Source organism: Galeopterus variegatus, unplaced genomic scaffold (assembly GCF_000696425.1).
Source record: "Galeopterus variegatus unplaced genomic scaffold, G_variegatus-3.0.2 Scaffold5072, whole genome shotgun sequence".
Taxonomy (NCBI): domain Eukaryota; kingdom Metazoa; phylum Chordata; class Mammalia; order Dermoptera; family Cynocephalidae; genus Galeopterus; species Galeopterus variegatus.
Genome location: NW_007731183.1, coordinates 40213 through 57499, shown reverse-complemented (window position 1 = coordinate 57499; position 17287 = coordinate 40213). Strand labels below are relative to the sequence as shown.

The window sequence follows — 17287 nt, the reverse complement described above, 5'->3', positions numbered from 1 at the left end:
CCGGGAGCCACCGCCTCCGCCTCCACGCGCCGCCCGCGCCCGCAGCCCCTACCGAGTTGGCGGCGCCCAGGTCCAGGAGAGTCTCAAACCTCTTTGAACACCCGGTTGCTCCCCGGGACCCCATCCCTGCACCTAGTCCACACACGAGTTGTGACCGTTGGCTTAGCCCGGGAGAACCACCCCACGCACTCGGAGCCGTTGCTGGGTCCGTTTCCTCTGCCTGCAAAGCCTCTCTTCCGTGTGAAAAAGCCGCTGCTCTTCTCACCCTTCCAGTCCTTGCTCTGAGGTTACATTGTCCTCACTTTGAACTCTCAAAAGTCAGAAGTCATGGCTTTCTCTTCCTGCTAAGGAGCACTTTGTTTAGACTCTTAGTATTTAGCGATTCTATTACATGTGCAGTTATTTACATACAGGCGTGTCTCTGCTATTGGACTACACATTCCTAAAGGATAGAAACCATGATTTACTTCTATCCACACCCCAGAGACTTATCACAGTGTCCAGGACTGTATGAATGAATGAATGAGCGAATGACTGAATGAGTGAGTTTTAAAAGATGAAACTAGAGCACTGAATCGCTGACCCATCGTAGGTTCTCCTCCACTTCCTATTTCCTTCTTGCAATTCCTGTTCTCCCATAAGTAAGATGCTATGTAGGAGTGAAGGTGACACCTTCCTCAGGGACTAAAAATCCTCAGGAATGGAGTAGGAGGAGGACACTGAAGAGGGGGAAAGGATATATACTGAGGGCAGTTCTTGCCTGCAAGGAGCTTGCAGTGTCATGAGGAAGCCGTGCAAGTAAACAAAGACAACCCAGGGTGCTAAATGCTTGGGAAGAGAAAAGCAAGGGAGCCATGGATTTTCCTGAGAGAAGCCAAGTCACAAACTTGTCTGTGGCTGGGTCCTGGGATGGAGGCACAGGGCAGGAGCACCCAGGAGGAGCCCACAGTCCAGACAGGAGCAGGAGATAAGGAACTCTCATGAGAGGAGTCAAAGCCCAATGCAGATTTTACAGGATGATGATGACTTAGCTAAGAAAATATAAAGGGAGATGGACAAAATTATTTCAAGGAGAGAATGACCCATTCCAGGGAGCTTAAGAAGGCAAGAAATTGTGAAGGATACCAACATTAATAAAGCAAATGTATTTTACAGGGCCGAACTTATAGTTTCAGCAAGGCCACAGCCCTGTAGTTTCAGGTATAGCCTAACCTTTTAGTATTGCACATAGCAATGCTAAGCTTGGGAAAAGCAGAAAACTTTCCCAGGACTAAAGTCTCTGTTGTAGATTAAAAAAAAAAAAAAATTATAGGGCCGGCCCGGTGGCACACTGGAGAGTGCGCCGTCTAGGAGTGCGGCGGCGCTCCCGACAAGGGTTCGGATCCCATGTGGAGACCGGTTCCACTCACTGGTTGAGCGCCGTGCGGGCGCAACACGGAGGGTTGCGATCCCGTTACTGGTCAGTAAAAAAAAAAGATAAAAAGGAAAAAAAAANAAAAGATGAAACTAGAGCACTGAATCGCTGACCCATCGTAGGTTCTCCTCCACTTCCTATTCCCTTCTTGCAATTCCTGTTCTCCCATAAGTAAGATGCTATGTGAGGGTGAAGGTGACACCTTCCTCAGGGACTAAAAATCCCTTCAGGTGACACCTTCCTCAGGGATTAAAGATCCTCAGGAATGGTGTAGGAGGAGGACACTGAAGAGGGGGAAAGGATATATACTGAGGGCAGTTCTTGCCTGCAAGGAGCTCCCAGTGTCATGAGGAAGCCGTGCAAGTAAACAAAGACAACCCAGGGTGCCAGGTGCATGGGAAGAGAAAAGCAGGGGAGCCATGGATTTTCCTGAGAGAAGCCAAGTCACAAACTTGTCTGTGGCTGGGTCCTGGGATGGAGGCACAGGGCAGGAGCACCCAGGAGGAGCCCACAGTCCAGACAGGGGCAGGAGATGAGGAAATCTCATGGGAGTCAAAGCCCAATGCAGGTTTTACAGGATGACGATGAGTTAGCTAAGAAAATATAAAGGGAAATGGACAAAATTATTTCAAGGAGAGAATGACCCATTCCAGGGAGCTTAAGAAGGCAAGAAATTGTGAAGAATACCAACATTAATAAAGCAAATGTATTTTACAGGGCCGAACTTATAGTTTCAGCAAGGCCACAGCTCTGTAGTTTCAGGTATAGCCTAACCTTTTAGGATTGCACATAGCAATGCTAAGCTTGGGAAAAGCAGAAAACTTTCCCAGGACTAAAGTATCTGCTGTAGATTTAAAAAAATTGTAACACAGCAAAAATGCTTGCTCTAAGGGCAGTCGTCCTTTGTGCAGCTAAACCTAATAATGGGAAGGTACGTGAGCTAAAAACTTCAAGGTTAGTGGTTGGGGGATGCTCCTCATCTCGCCTCCAGCTGTTTCTTTAAGTTTCTTAGGGAACTAAGTGTTGCCATGACGAATATCTCATTCTTCTTTTTGTAACAAGCTGTGTTCCTTTTCTGTAACTTTCTTGCCTGCACAATAAAAACGTAGAGAAAACCTCACTCAGTGTTATTTCCTAGGAATTCTTCTCTCTTGTAGGAATTGCCTGGGATTAACCCCTTCTGGGCCTCTCACTGCTCTGGGAAAATGGGCTTTGAGTAATCCTTTGTGTCTCCATCACCCTGGGAGAGGTGACAAGAAATAGCGTGGCCCACATAATGGGGAGCTGTAAATAGACTCAGGTGGTATCCCAAGACCCTATGAAGGGGGCCAGCCCGTGGCTCACTCGGGAGAGTGCCGTGCTGATAGTGCCAAGGCCGCGGGTTCGGATCCTATATAGGCATGGCTGGTGTGCTCACTGGCTGAGCGTGGTGCAGATGACACGGAGCCAAGGGTTGCGATCCCCTTACTGGTCATAAAAAATAAAACCCTATGAAGGGACTCAACAAGAGGAGTGAGAGGGATGGGGACTGAGGTCAATTAAAGGAAGCCCTCGCCCAACTTGTTCATGGGCTTCATTTCATCCCGACCTTGACAGGGAGCCTTGGAATGATTTCAGGGATGAGAGTATCATATCAGATTTGCATTTTAGAAGGATTATTCCTGCAGCAGATCAAGTATAGATTAGATGGGGTCAGGCTGGAGACACAAAAATCAGATAGGAGCGATTCCAGTAGTAATCCAGACAAGAAGTGAAGAAAGCCTGAACCAAGGAAGTCATAATAGAAATGGAGAGAAGCCACCGGGGTGAGGCGTGCACAAGGAGGCACAATCAGCAGGTATTGGGGACTGACTGGATGTGAGGGGTGAGGAAGAGGAAAGAGATAAGTCTGGCACCCAAGGGTTTAGATTGAGAACCTGGATACACGGTCATATCACCCAGGGAAGAAAATATGGAGTTTTATAGGTAGGTTATGTTGTCTTTGAGGTGCTGAGGGGATATATATTAAAAATAAACAAACTAATTAATTAATTAATTAATGTAGGTCTACAGCGCAGAAGGAAGTTGTGCTGAGATACAGGTTTGAGAGTCATCAACACAACTTTGGTGGCTTGAAAATGAAAAATACATGAGATTACCCTCAAAAGTGTGGGCACAGGCAGAAGAGTGTGCCGGGCAAAACACTGGAGAATACCTACATTGAAGGGACAGACAGGAAGAGGAGCCCACTTCTGCTGAAAAGGAGTGGTCAGAGAGATGGGGGAGAATCTGAGGTGACACTGCGGAGCAAAGAGGAGTTTCAAGGAGCGGTCATTAGTGTTAAATGCTGCAGATGGGTCAAGGAAGTGTCTGGAAAAATTTTCAGGAAACATTTTTAAAGGGACAAAAAATTATCAGTGGGGGTCCATTCTTACTTACCCATCAGGGTTATATCTGCTTTACATTGTCAATGAGCTATTTTACAACTTTGTAAGTTGTAAGAAAGCGATAATAATGCAGATGATTCTTGCCCATAGAAATGCAAATTAGTTGTGTCCAGTGGAGTGCAGTTGATTAGTGCCCTGTGGATAAACCCAGCTGTATATCTATTTGTGATTTTGCGTCAGAATTCCTGGTTGACCTATATAAGCGTGTTGCTTTTAATTTTGCTTTGAACCAGTTGACATATCTTACTGGAACCCTCATTAATTAATGGTTTAAATATAATTTTCACATGTGTTCATTTTATATTTTTATGAAAGTTATGATTTAAACTTTGTTTAAAAATTATCCTGTAACAGAAGAAAATAACTGCAGAGCGACCATTGGATTTGAAGACTGGAGCAAGACCTGTTTGGGAGGCATGGCAGGAGAAGAAGACAGATTGTAGTGTCTTTGAGGTGGAGAGGAAGTGAGAAAGTAAAGACAGTGGATATCAAGAAACTTAGCTGCGAAGGCAAGGTGAGAAATTGGGTATTAGTTGGAGGGCACCATATTGTAGAAAGAAGGAAAGATTTTTTTAAATGGGCAAGAGGCTGGCTGGTTAGCTCACTCGGTTAGAGCATGGTGCTGATAACACCAAGGTCAAGGGTTTGGATCCCCGTACTGGCCAGCCCCCCACAAAAAAGGAAGGGCAAGACTTCATGATGTGGATAACAGCTGGCACTACAATTCCTCTTTGAATTGTCAATACTTTGGTAAGATGTGCTGGATGTAAAAATGACAGAGTTGCATGGGCGGGGGGGGTAGGGAGAGTGTTCTATGGGTTGACAAAGGTGGGGCACTTAATTTGGCATGATGGGGTGCAGGCTTTCTGTGAGGAGATAAATCCCAATGTAAGACTTTAAATAACAGTGAGTCAAATCTTCTTTTTTTCTAAGATGATTATGGAGGCTTAAAAAGAGTCAGAGATATTGCCCTGAGTCAATACCTAGTGTTATGAAGAAATCAAGCTGTGGTGAGGAAGCCTTAGAGTCAAAAGATCTAAATCCTTGCTCTTGCCACTAATTTACCATGAACATTACAGATACAGAAACCTTGTGTTCTGAATGGAAAATTGGTGCAGGACATTTGAAATCATCCTTTCCTGAAAATTCAGTTGCTTGGTTGCTACCAGTTTGCTATCCCTAAAAGACATCAGAATCATGGAATCCTAGAGGTTAGTGCTTAGAGGAAAACTCAGAGATTATTGATACAAAGCCCTGCATTTTAAAAATGTCATTCTAGTCATCTACATTTTAAACACTTTGTTCACAGACAAAAACTGTGGAGGTATTTTCCTGCTTTGAGAGTGTTTCGTGATTATTGATGAACCTCACATACCTGACTGAGACATGCACAACCAGCCTATTGGCCTAAACTTAAATACTAGGCTTTTTCTCCTCAATCTATCAAAATCCCAGTGGTTCTACAATTGCCTTGAGGTTCTTTTCTCCTCATGGAGATTTTAAATGCAAGAGGAACTGGTGCCCAGAGATGGGGGTCTGTGTCCTCCAGCGGAGAGGGACTGATTCTTCAGCAATGAGATCTGTTTTTTTGTTTGTGTGTGTGTGTGTGTGTGTGTGTGTGTTTACCCCCTACCCTGGTTAGGGGATCTGGAATCCCAGCTTCTTTTTGTGACATGTAGCCAGGCAGGCATCAAAAACATTGTTTTAATAAGTGAAGAGACTGTTAATAGCCCTTTCGGTTATTAGAAGGAGAGAGCTGGAGCCTTGGGGGCTCTGAGGCTGGAAGCTTCTCAGGGTTATTTGCTGAGCTTTTCTCATAGCTGGCCCTTTGGGTGTTAGGGATGGAAGATAGGGGAACTGCCTTTAATGTCTAAAATCAGAGATCCATGATTTGAAAATTTCATGTAATCACATATATTAAAGTGCCTAGCATACTTACATAATAATGTTAATGTAACTTAATAATGTTAACTTCTTCCCCATTACAAGCCCCAATTCCAAATATCTTTAAAAGCTCAGATGATTTTCGGGGCTGGCCCGGTGGCGCACTGCTACAGTGCACCGCTTGGGAGAGGGGCGGCACTCCCGCCGAGGGTTCGGATCCCACATACAGACCGGCCGCTCACTGGCTGAGCGAGGTGCGGGCGCAACACCGAGGGTTGCGATCCCGTTGCCGGTCCCGGTCCGGTACGGGCGCGACACTGAGGGTTGCGATCCATTGCCGGTCACGAAAAAAGACAAAAAAAAAAAAAAAAGAATTAAAAAGCTCAGATGATTTTATTGAAGGAAAGGGGTCCAGCATTGCATCCCATGATAGAATGTCACAGACACCAAGGTCAATAAAGCTAGAGTGTCAAGTGACAGAGTAAGAATGGAGAGAAGGTAGGCAAAGGCCAGCTAAGGTAGGGCTTGTAGGAAATGAAAAGCGTGTAGATTTTCTTCTAAGTGGAATAAAAAGCCATAAGATCTGGAGCAGAGAAGTTAATATGACATGATTTATGTTTTAAAAGGATTATTCTAGTTGTATTATTTTAGTTACAGATGGTGTCTGTATTTACTAATGGTTATGAGATGAAGGAACATGAAGAACTTAATGGGTTGACATGGGAAGCTCTCCCTCAGAGCAGTGTAACCTAGGGTCCGGGGTCTCCTGAATGCCCAGGCGCTCGCTGCTGCTAAAAGGTCCAAAGCGGGAATTGGACTGGTCGTAACCCTTTGTTCTGAGTTTCTGTTGTTGCAGGAGGCAGCAGGAAGTCATGAACCATGAAATACCAGACTGTCCGCAAAATATAGTGGCTGAAACTAAAATACAGGCCCCAGTGATAAACTTTGGTGAAATCCCTAATAGGATTCACCTGACGAGGAGCCAGGATATCCACACCTACCTGCCCCTGTTTTATGTCTGGGTCAGCCACGACAGGACTCTCAATTCACTGTGGACCATCGTGTGTACTAGCTAAAGGCTCCAGGTTTAGCCCTTGACAACTTCCTCAGGTACAAATGCAAATTTGGCTTTAGAACTGACCAGTAAACTGTGTCCCATAGCCAACCAATCCAAATTGAACACACTTGCATCCTTCATTTACTTGAGAGGACTGAAGTGAGAACTTGGGCAGGAGGTTAGGCAGGAACTTTGGCCACATAAGATGACCCATTTCCCTTGTTCAGGGAGACGCTGCTTTGGAGCAATCCCCAGTGTCCTCCTTACTTGAGATTAATACACACTTTTCCTCCTACACTGGTCTTGGTTGCACTGTCCAAGGGATGCACCCTGTTGTCCAGTAACAGTAGTGGGGTGCAGTTGGGATGATGCTGAATTTCCTAGTGTGTTCAGAACTCACCCCGAAGGCAGGATGAGCAGAATGGGGAAGAATTAGGAAACCATATCATACGAGAAATGGTTTGAAGAATCAGTAACATTTAACTGAGAAAAGAGACCTCTCAGAAGAGACATGATGACTGTGTTTCAATATCAAAAGTGCTGCTTGCAGAAGGAGCCAGACTACCTGGACCACACTGTCCTGAAAGCAGAATTGGAGTCATTGGGTAAAAATTGCAAGCAGGCAGATTCATGCTCAGTACAAGGAAGAAATGTCTTCCAATTAATCCTGCCAAAATAATTGAAAAGTCTGTGCTTTTTTTAAAGGTGGCAATAATAAATCAACAACACTGCACATTTACATGTATTGGGTTTAACCATATAAAATTGCTGCCGCTTAACCATTTTCGACCTGTATAAACCAGACATTTCATATGACTTGATGTACTATATCTTCCCATGTCAGAATAATTTCCAAAGTCCTTTCAAAGGCTTATGTGTCTTCACAGGGTCTGTTCCACCTCACCTCCCTAACAAGATTTCTTACCACTCTCCCCTCTCTTACTGCTTCCCCAGCCAAACTCCTAGCTGGTCCTGAACCCTCTAAACTCATTTCTGCCTCAGGGCCTTTGCAGTTGCTGTTCCCTGTGCCTAGAATATACTTTCTCCTAGGTGTAAGCCCAGCTTACTTGTCTTCTTTCCTGGACACATTCTCTGACCTCCCAAAATAAAATAGTACACCTCTCCTTCTACATCCCTGTCTATCGCTCTTACCCTGCTCTGAGTCTCAATCATCCCTCTCCCACCATTACAGTCTATATTTCTATTACAGGAGGAACTTTGTTTTGCTCCCTACTGTATCCCCAGGGTTTGGAATTGTGTTAGACACATGGTAAATGTTCAATAAATATTTTTTGCATGAATGAAAAATGATTTTTATCAGTGAAGAAACTGAGGCCCAGAGAGTTCAAATAATTTTCCCAAAGATACAGTGTAGGTGCCTGGGTAAGCTGGGGGGAAGCCTAAACATTCAGATTCCCAAGTCCAGACTCCATAAAAAGCCACACTGCTGTGCAGTCCCCTGAAGGTTTTGATGCAGCGCCCATTTGTCTCTGAGGTTGGATCAGGGACCCTGACTTGGGTCCACAGTTGGGCCAGATGGCCTCAGAGGTGCCTCCAATTTTTGAGATTCTATTATCCACAGTTAAGCATCTATTTTAGAGAGGAAGTCATAGCGGCTCTGAGAAAAGCAAGGTTTAGATCACCCCTCAGGCTATAGCATAACTTTGGGGAGCAAGAATCTTTGCAAGGAGTGTTGACAGGACAGTTTGAAAAGAAGCCTCAATCAGTGTCTCTTTTGGACAAGTGGAATATCAATCTCAGCCTCAAAATATGAAATATTCCGCAATTTGTGAATGAATGCAGGATGTGTTTGCAGAGCGACCACCAAGAGAGCAATATTATGTGGAGAGGAACAAAGACAAAGCCCCTGGGTTCAATCCTGGGAGCCAAGGGCTCTGCTCTCCCTGGGAGGCTGCCACTGTGCAGCTAATTACAATGAGTAAAGGAAATGGGAAAGTGAGTGCTGTGAAGTGATCTTTCTCCTCCCCAGGTTCCTCATTTGCAAAGAGCTGGTCTTTCAGTTTTAGAACCCTGGCTGGCAAGATGGGCTCTGTCAGGCCCAGCTGGATGGGCACATTCTACTAATATTAGGTCACTGCTACAGCAGTGTTCGTGTTATGTTTGTGGCAGGGAGGTGTGTGGTTTGGCATGCTACAGGGGTGAGGATGGGGTGGGGGTAGAATGCTAGAGTGTTGATAGGCCAAGTAATCAACTCACATTTTGAACAACATTTAGCAATTTGCAAAAAGCTTTTGTACATCTCATCTTTTTTTTTAAAAGAAGATGACCGGTAAGGGGATCTTAACCCTTGGCTTGGTGTTGTCAGCACCACGGTCAGCCAGTGAGCTCACCAGCCATCCCTATACGGGATCCGAACCTGTGGCCTTGGTGTTATCAGCACCGCACTCTCCTGAGTGAGCCACAGGCTGGCCCTGTACATCTCATCTAATTGGGTGCTCACATTTTACAGACAGAGAAACAGTAGCTCAGAAAGGTGTGCTGACCTGCCACGCATCCCAGAGTTACATGAGGTACTGCTGTGATTTTAACCCAAGTTTTCTCATTCCAGAGTCCCTGCTCTTTTCGTAATCCCTGTGCCACTGCTGACATCTTTCCTGATGTCTCTAAGGAAAGGGACAAAGGAGGGAAAGGACAGATGCCCCCTGCTCCCTTTCTCTAGACAGCCAAAGCTAACATTCACTGAGTATTCACTCATTTGCTAGGAACTCTGCTGAGCAGTTTCTATGGGATAGGAACAATTTTGTGAATTTCCATTTCACAGAGGAGAGAAGAAAGTTGCAGAGAAGTAAAGTAACTTACCCACGGAGCAAATGGTGAAGACAGGATGTTAACACTTTGTATTAATCAGGATAGGATACACTGTGTTAAAGTAAAAAACAGCCACAAAATTTCAATAGCTTTTTTTTTTTTTTTTTTTTTTTTTTTGTCCTTTTTGAGACTGGCCGCACGGCACTCAGCCAGTGAGTGCACCGGTCATCCCTATAGAGGATCCGAACCCGCAGCCAGAGCGCTGCTGCGTTCCCAGCGCCTCACTCTCCCGAGTACGCCACGGGCTTGGCCCAAAATTTCAATAGCTTAACAAAACAAAAATTCATTTCTCTCAAAGGACATATTCATCATGGGTTTGCAAAAGGGCTCTGCTTCCCAGAGTCACTCAGGGACCCAGGCAGAGAGACTCCACTACTATGAAGCTGCACCATCTGGAATAAATGGGCTCCCGTCACTATGGCAGGGGAAGAAAAAGCTGGAAGGTCTCCCAGTAGCAATTAAATGCTTTGGTCTGGAAGTGACATATCACTTCTGTTTATAGCACATGGGCCAAACTAGTCAGGTTGGCCTTGCCCAATGACCAGGGGACTCAGGGAGAACCTAATATGAGTAAGTACTGGTCATGTCTATCAGCCTGGCAGACTAACTTTAGAGTCCATGCTTTTAATCACCGTGCTACACTACTTCATCAAACATGAACTCCTTTAGGTTAAATTTCCTATATGCATTATGTTTTTGAGTTTGCTTTCCCTCTTTCTTTCCTTCCCTCCATTCCTGCACTTCTCCAGCACATATTGAGCAATTACCTGCCAGGCACTCTCTTGGTTGATGAGGACACTAAAATAAATGATACATGATCTCTGCCTTCAATGTACATCTCATCTAATTGGGTGCTCACATTTTACAGACAGAGAAACAGTAGCTCAGAAAGGTGTGCTGACCTGCCACGCATCCCAGAGTTACATGAGGTACTGCTGTGATTTTAACCCAAGTTTTCTCATTCCAGAGTCCCTGCTCTTTTCGTAATCCCTGTGCCACTGCTGACATCTTTCCTGATGTCTCTGATGAAAGGGACAAAGGAGGGAAAGGACAGATGCCCTCTGCTCCCTTTCCCTAGACAGCCAAAGCTAACATTCACTGAGTACTCACTCACTAGTCCATATCACAGAGGAGAGAAGAAAGTTGCAGAGAGGTAAAGTAACTTACCCACGGAGCAAATGGTGAAGACAGGATGTTAACACTCTGTATTAATCAGGACAGGGTACACTGTGTTAAAGTAAGAAACAACCACAAAATTTCAACGTCTTCACAAAACAAAAAAATTGTCTCCCTCAAAGGACGTGTTCATCATGGGTTGGCAAAGGGGCTCTGCTTACCAGAGTCACTCAGGGATCCAGGCAGAGAGACTCCACTACTATGAAGCTGCACCATCTAGAATAAATGGGCTCCTGTCACTATGGCAGGGGAAGAAAAAGCTGGAAGGTCTCCCAGTAGCAATTAAATGCTTTGGTCTGGAAGTGACATATCACTTCTGTTTATAGCACATGGGCCAAACTAGTCAGGTTGGCCTTGCCCAATGACCAGGGGACTCAGGGAGAACCCAATATGAGTAAATACTGGTCATGTCTATCAGCCTGGCAGACTAACTTTAGAGTCCATGCTTTTAATCACCGTGCTACACTACTTCATCAAACATGAACTCCTTTAGGTTAAATTTCCTATATGCATTATGTTTTTGAGTTTCTTTCCCTCTTTCTTTCCTTCCCTCCATTCCTGCACTTCTCCAGCACATATTGAGCAATTACCTGCCAGGCACTCTCTTGGTTGATGAGGACACTAAAATAAATGATACATGATCTCTGCCTTCAAGACCCTTAGGTTAAGAGGAAAATGCTAATGTCTCATGCACAAAACCCTCTGATCAAAGCAGAAGGTTATAAATGAGATAAGATCAGAGAGTTACAGCTAACCTGTGGGATTTCCCAGGAAAGAGAGGTGAGTAGGTAATGAGTCAGACAAGGCTTCTAGAGGAAATGGCCTTTTAGCTGGGCCCTAAAGATAAGTAAAATTTGTAAATGAGAAGGTAAAGGAACACAGGCATCCCAGGCAAAGAAAAGAGCTTGGGCAAAAGCAGAGGAAGGAGAGTGCAGGGGCACATTGCAAACAAGGCGTAATTACACTTTTCGTTGAAATATAGCGTAATTGAAAGGAAGAGCTGAACGATCTGATTATTTGGGAAGGTAGTTTGGGGTGAGGACACAGAGAAATTTGAACTTCCCATTTTGGTGTGCCACTGCTGACAGGAGCATGTTGATGCCTAGGCCAACAGTTCCTGTTGTCAAGCAGAAGACCTCAAAAGGAGGGAGTGGATTTTAAAACGGTGCAAAGCTAGATGACAAAGGGGCTATGTGGACCTAAGAAAGGTTGGAAGTGGCTTAAAAGGAGGGTCTGGGGCACCTGTCACAGGAAGAGGCCTAATATACAGGGATAAGCTCCTATGACCTTTCTTGTGGCTAAGAAGACAGCAGGTTTAGATTTTTAGAGCTTCATATGGTGCCCCACACAGACTTGTCCCAAAGCACCTGTTGGCCCTGTGCTGGGCTCTGGGGATGCAGAGCTAAATAAAATGTATCTCAAGTGGACACACAGCTCAGGAAGCAGCCCAACCAACACCACTCAGCCTAACAGAACTCACCTGGGCCTCCCTGTTTACACAAGCTTGCTTCCTCTTCTGGTTTGGTTTTTATCTATTCCTTTCTGTTTGCTTCTGTAGCCTGACTATCAGTGCCATTTTTTACCTGTGCCAGTGCAACTTACCTGGCTGTAGCCTTTAGATTCATCCTGTACCTGGGCCTCTCATTCCTATCCAGGTTGGATTCCCCTTGTGCTACCTGAAGTCTCTTGGTCCTGGCCACATACCTCCAAATTCCACCCCCAATGACCCCTGACCCCTCCCTTTGCCAGAGCTCCTGGGCTATAACCTCCAACCGTCTTGGAAATGGATTGCACTATCTCTGTTTTTTCAGCTTTCACATTCTGTCTGTGTTCTGTGTCCCTTGTGTGCAAAAAGGTTACTGTGAACTGTCTGGAGTTTGCTTGGTCATTAACTGAATGAGGAAAAAAAATAAACCCCTGTATTTCTCTAATGATTTATAGCTTTCAAAAACATTATCTGAAAACAATTTCAGGTATCCTCAAACAGTCCTGTGAAATGAGCAAAGTGAAATCCTTGCAAACTCTACTAAACCTGGAGAATTTAGAATTTCTCAGCAGGCCGGCCTCTATGTGTGCTCACTGATGCGCCATCTGGGTTTACATTCTCTTTCACCACAAGTTCAAAAGGTTGGAGACCCTTTCCACTTGCTTTTTACCCAAAGTACAACATTTTAAGAAATGAGACAACCATGCTACATACCTGCTCCCAATTCTTTTGGGATCTGGATCCCAGATTCAAAGTCTCCCCCTATCCTAGCCCCCATAATCAGATTTGGCATGGAACATTTGGAAGCTGTGTTCCAAAAGCACAGAGCCTCTAGCTGTTTGTCCCTGAACTGCCATAATTGGCCTCAGGGTTCTGCAACAATCACACACTGGTGAATAAAATGTGTTTGCCCCACAGCCTAGAGGTGACACAAATATAGTTTCTGCAATCTCAATCCAAAAACTATCTTTTCCCCAAACCTGGACCATTTCACCCCAAACCAGGCAGGTTAAGTAACTAGCTGCACATGCATTAAATAACACAAAACATGGTATTTTAAAACATTTATATTTATATATATAAAAAAATTAAATATATATAATATATAGTGTGTTTGAGACTAAAAATATAGTACATAATATTTAAAAAAAAGAGGGGAAAAAGGCAGAATAGGAAAAGGTGTGAGGGACACACAGATACACATTGCTAAAAATCTACAATGGTTTTCCTAACAAAAATAATAGTTTTTTTTTTTCTCTTAATTATCATGGATCCATTTTTTAATTGGGGTTTTTGGGCGGAGAAAATTCAGCTGGAGCCAGAGATGGAGGTTGCAATCCCAAGAATGGCTGTGGTACAAAATGTGATCACAGGGAGCACTGGGCTTCCTTCTGGTGACATTGGAGGCAGCAAAATCTTCTGGGTCACTATTGCTAACAAGATTGTGTTGAGAGTTTCACTGTATTGGCAATTTGGCTGCTCTCTCCCCAGAATGAGGGGTATTTCCAAGGGGTGGCATCTGAAGAGCTCTAGAAATGAATAGAAAAGCCCATGGCCCACCAACACCTAAAAAGGCCAGTGGTTGGAGTCAACAAAAATCCAGGAATGGCGGACAGCAGACTGGTAGGAATGAATAATAGTTCTATGCAAAAGAAGTTATTATTATTACTGTCATTATTTTTAAGGGCAGGCTTGTACCAGAACTGCCCAGTATGACCTGTGACTTCAATGCAGCAATAATTTCTCCAGGGACAGGGCCTGAAGCTCCCTCACAGTGATGCAAGAAAATGGGTTCTGCCCCCACACTGCCAAGCCACACATCTCTCAGTGCCCTCCACCAGCTAGGTGTGGAGTGTCAGGACTGAGCTGATGCAAGAGAGTCTGGCCTTGAAGAGAGGAGGAGAAATACCATGGGGGGACAGGAGGAAGCAGGGAGAAGGGAATGGTATATTTAAACGGTAGTTTTATAGCCTCTTCACACACACAAAAATGCCTTTCCAATTACATCCCTTGGTCTGTGCATCTCCATGTTCATTATCGTCTTTTCTCTGGTCTCACCAGGGTCAGGATCTTCACTGATCCTTTCAGGTGATTCCCTCAACTTGCAGAGTAGCCTGAAGGGGGACAAAGCATTGACCTGGCTCAGGTCACACAGCACTAAAATGCGAGAAGCCGTGGGGACAGAATTGTCCCCACAGCAAAGAATGAGACAGGGACTCAACCAGCTCACTCCAAGAGGGGTCTTGATTTTAGTGTGGTTTTCCTCAAACCCAAGAGGCCCAACATTGCTCTGCATGTGGATCAAGTAACATGAGACACCATCTGATTCCATTTGTCAGGAGTCCAGGACTTGTGGCTCCTGACATAGAGTATCCACAGGTTAACAAGAGGTGCAAGGGCAAGAGACTCCCATGCAGCCCGTTCCATCCTGTAAAACACAATAAGCTCTCCCACTGGCATAGGGAGCGAGCATACCACCTAGAGACAGGTGGTCAAACTAACACGTCTTCTTCCAAGCAAGACCTCTGTGAGAGTGTAGCACTGCTTCCATCCCTGGCCATTTTCCTTTCTCACTCGTTAGAGTTTTTGCTTCATGCAAACTCTGTGGCTGGACTTGGAGGGATCCAGGATTAAAGATCCAAGTTGGGCCATCCATGAGGGAAGAGACCATGGCTCACCAGAATCACAAGGATGTCTTCAAGATCCAGATTATGTCATTACTGCTGTACACCCCCCATCTTCCCTCCACCACCTCCCCTGCCAACCTGCTCCTTCACAGCGGACTGAACTGTACTCATTCCCCACCCTCTGGCTCAAGACACCTCGGATTACAAGCTCCACCTTGATCGGTAAGTGGCACACAGTAGAGGAAACTCACCATGCCCTGCTCTGGCAATAGACACCTTTGCAAACCTGTCAGAATTGAGTGGAGAGCAGTACAGGTAACCCAATGGCCTAAAGATAACCCCACATCAACTTGTCTCTGAGGCTTAGGATGTGCTTTTTGTTGCTGTTTGGGATAAAGAGGTACCTGCTGGAAATTAATTTACAGTACTTCTGACAAGATAATGAAGTCCATGATGAAAGCTTCTTTCAATAGCAGAGAACCCCCCAGCTACCCAGGCTCACGCTGCTGGCTTTTTGTTCCCAAGTCCTTGCCAGGGCTGGGCAACCCCCACCCCCATCTCGCCAGACCAAATGAATATAGCAAAATCAGAATAGTTCTAGCTTTGTGCAACCCTCCCCCTCGTTTTATAGGCCAGAAAATTGGGGGAAATGAAGGTAAAGTGGTTAGGCCAAGGTCACTCAGTAAACAGTAGCTTCAGAACTGGGACCTGGATCTCCTAAACCCAAGCCCCTTGACCTTCCCACTAAAAGAAGAATGTCAAAAGAGATCATAATCACCAAGTACTGAGGTACTGCCACACTGGAGGATTCCAGCCTTAAACAATAAAGCTCTGTGAATAAGGGCACCTTCCACTCCCCAGAAAAGCTAATCCATTTGGCCTACTAGGCAGATCTCAATTCAGATTCTGATCACAGCACAGTGTAAGTTGCAGAGGGCAGACACTGCCTTGGTGGCCGATGCTCCCCTGTGCCCTGCACAGTGCTTGCTTGACACCCAGGAGGCCCCGGTTAATGTGTTAAGGAGAAGAAGCAGTGAAGTAGCTCTGTGTCCGCTTCTGAAAACTAGTCTTCCTTTCTCAACAATTCTCCCTGCACCTTTGGCTGAGTTACCTAGCGACCCTGGGCCCCTCCTCTCCATCAATTCAGCAGAAGGGACCTAATACTTAAACCAAAAAGGGGGAAATAAGAGAATCTGACCAAACCCAAAACAAAAATGAACGTTTCTGGAATATTCATGTATAAAAAGCCACCATCATCGTTTAGACTTTAAGTGTTTGGATGATCCATGGCTTCTGTTTTCTGTGAAAATAATAAAAAAATTCACATGAATTTGTCTGCACAGGAACCTGCATTCTTAACAAATGTCCCCACTGCGCTCTCATAAAAGGACTTTGCAGGAAGGTGTCAGCTTCCAGGGGTGGAACACAGCTGGAAGCCTGTGAATGCCCCAGGTAGGGTCCACCCTGCGTGAAGTCCCCCTTCTGAATTGGAGGAGGACCCTGGGGCAGGCAACTGGACCTACTTGCTCCCTGGGTATCCTCTGGTTCTTACCAGCAAAGGGATGGACGGGAATGTCACTCCATAAGGCTGGTGATGACTGGTGGCTGATGAGCACGTAACTTATCAAAGCGAACATGACTATGAATGGTGACCACCGAGAAAGGACAGGTCACATCCTGGGGATCGCACCACAGGCCCCGCCCCGGGCTGGGCGCGCAGTCGGGGCAGCAGGGCCGAAGACACTGCTCCTTGGGAAGGCGAGGCCAGGGCAGCGCTACACGTTCTCTTTGGAGCGCCTGTTCTCTTTGGTCAGAAGGTGGCGGCTGAGAAGCGTCTGTGGAATGTGTGTGGCTGCGCGCACGTGGGTGTGGAGGGGAGGAATGGGCCGTGCAATGTCGGCAGTGCCCTTCCGCGCCACCCTGTCCCGGAGCCAAGTCCAACCTCCTTCCTCTCCAGGTCCCCCCACCCGCTTGTCTGCTAACCCTGTAGCAAGACAGCCTGTCTGAGGCTCACAAGTACCGGCTCTCCGCACAACCGCCCACTCAGGGACGGTCAGCCAAAGCTTGACACTCAAGGCACTGAAAGTGGAAGAAGGAATCTGATTGGTCCAAGGAAAAAAGAAAAAACACTTAAGAACCCAAAGCCTGTCTAGAGAACATCTTCCATGCCCCCTATAACTAGCTGGTGGGCCCTAGAGTAGGACAACAGTCTGAGCCAGGCCCCTCCCTAACCCTGTCAGATCCCACCTGCATGACAGGTCTCACCACCTGAACTTAAAAAAATGGATTCAAAGTGCTTGGAGACTGAAAGAGTAATGGAGGTGTTAGGAACCCGGTGGAGAAGAACAGGTGTCCCCTTCCCACTGGGACTTGTATTTGGGTAGGAGG

At 45.7% G+C, this 17287-nt stretch overlaps 1 pseudogene; it reads right to left on the bottom strand.

The window, feature by feature from the left end:
* Positions 1-13361: 13361 nt before the first annotated feature.
* On the bottom strand, positions 13362-17152 carry LOC103604286 (annotated as a pseudogene).
* Between the last annotated feature and the right edge of the window lie 135 nt (positions 17153-17287).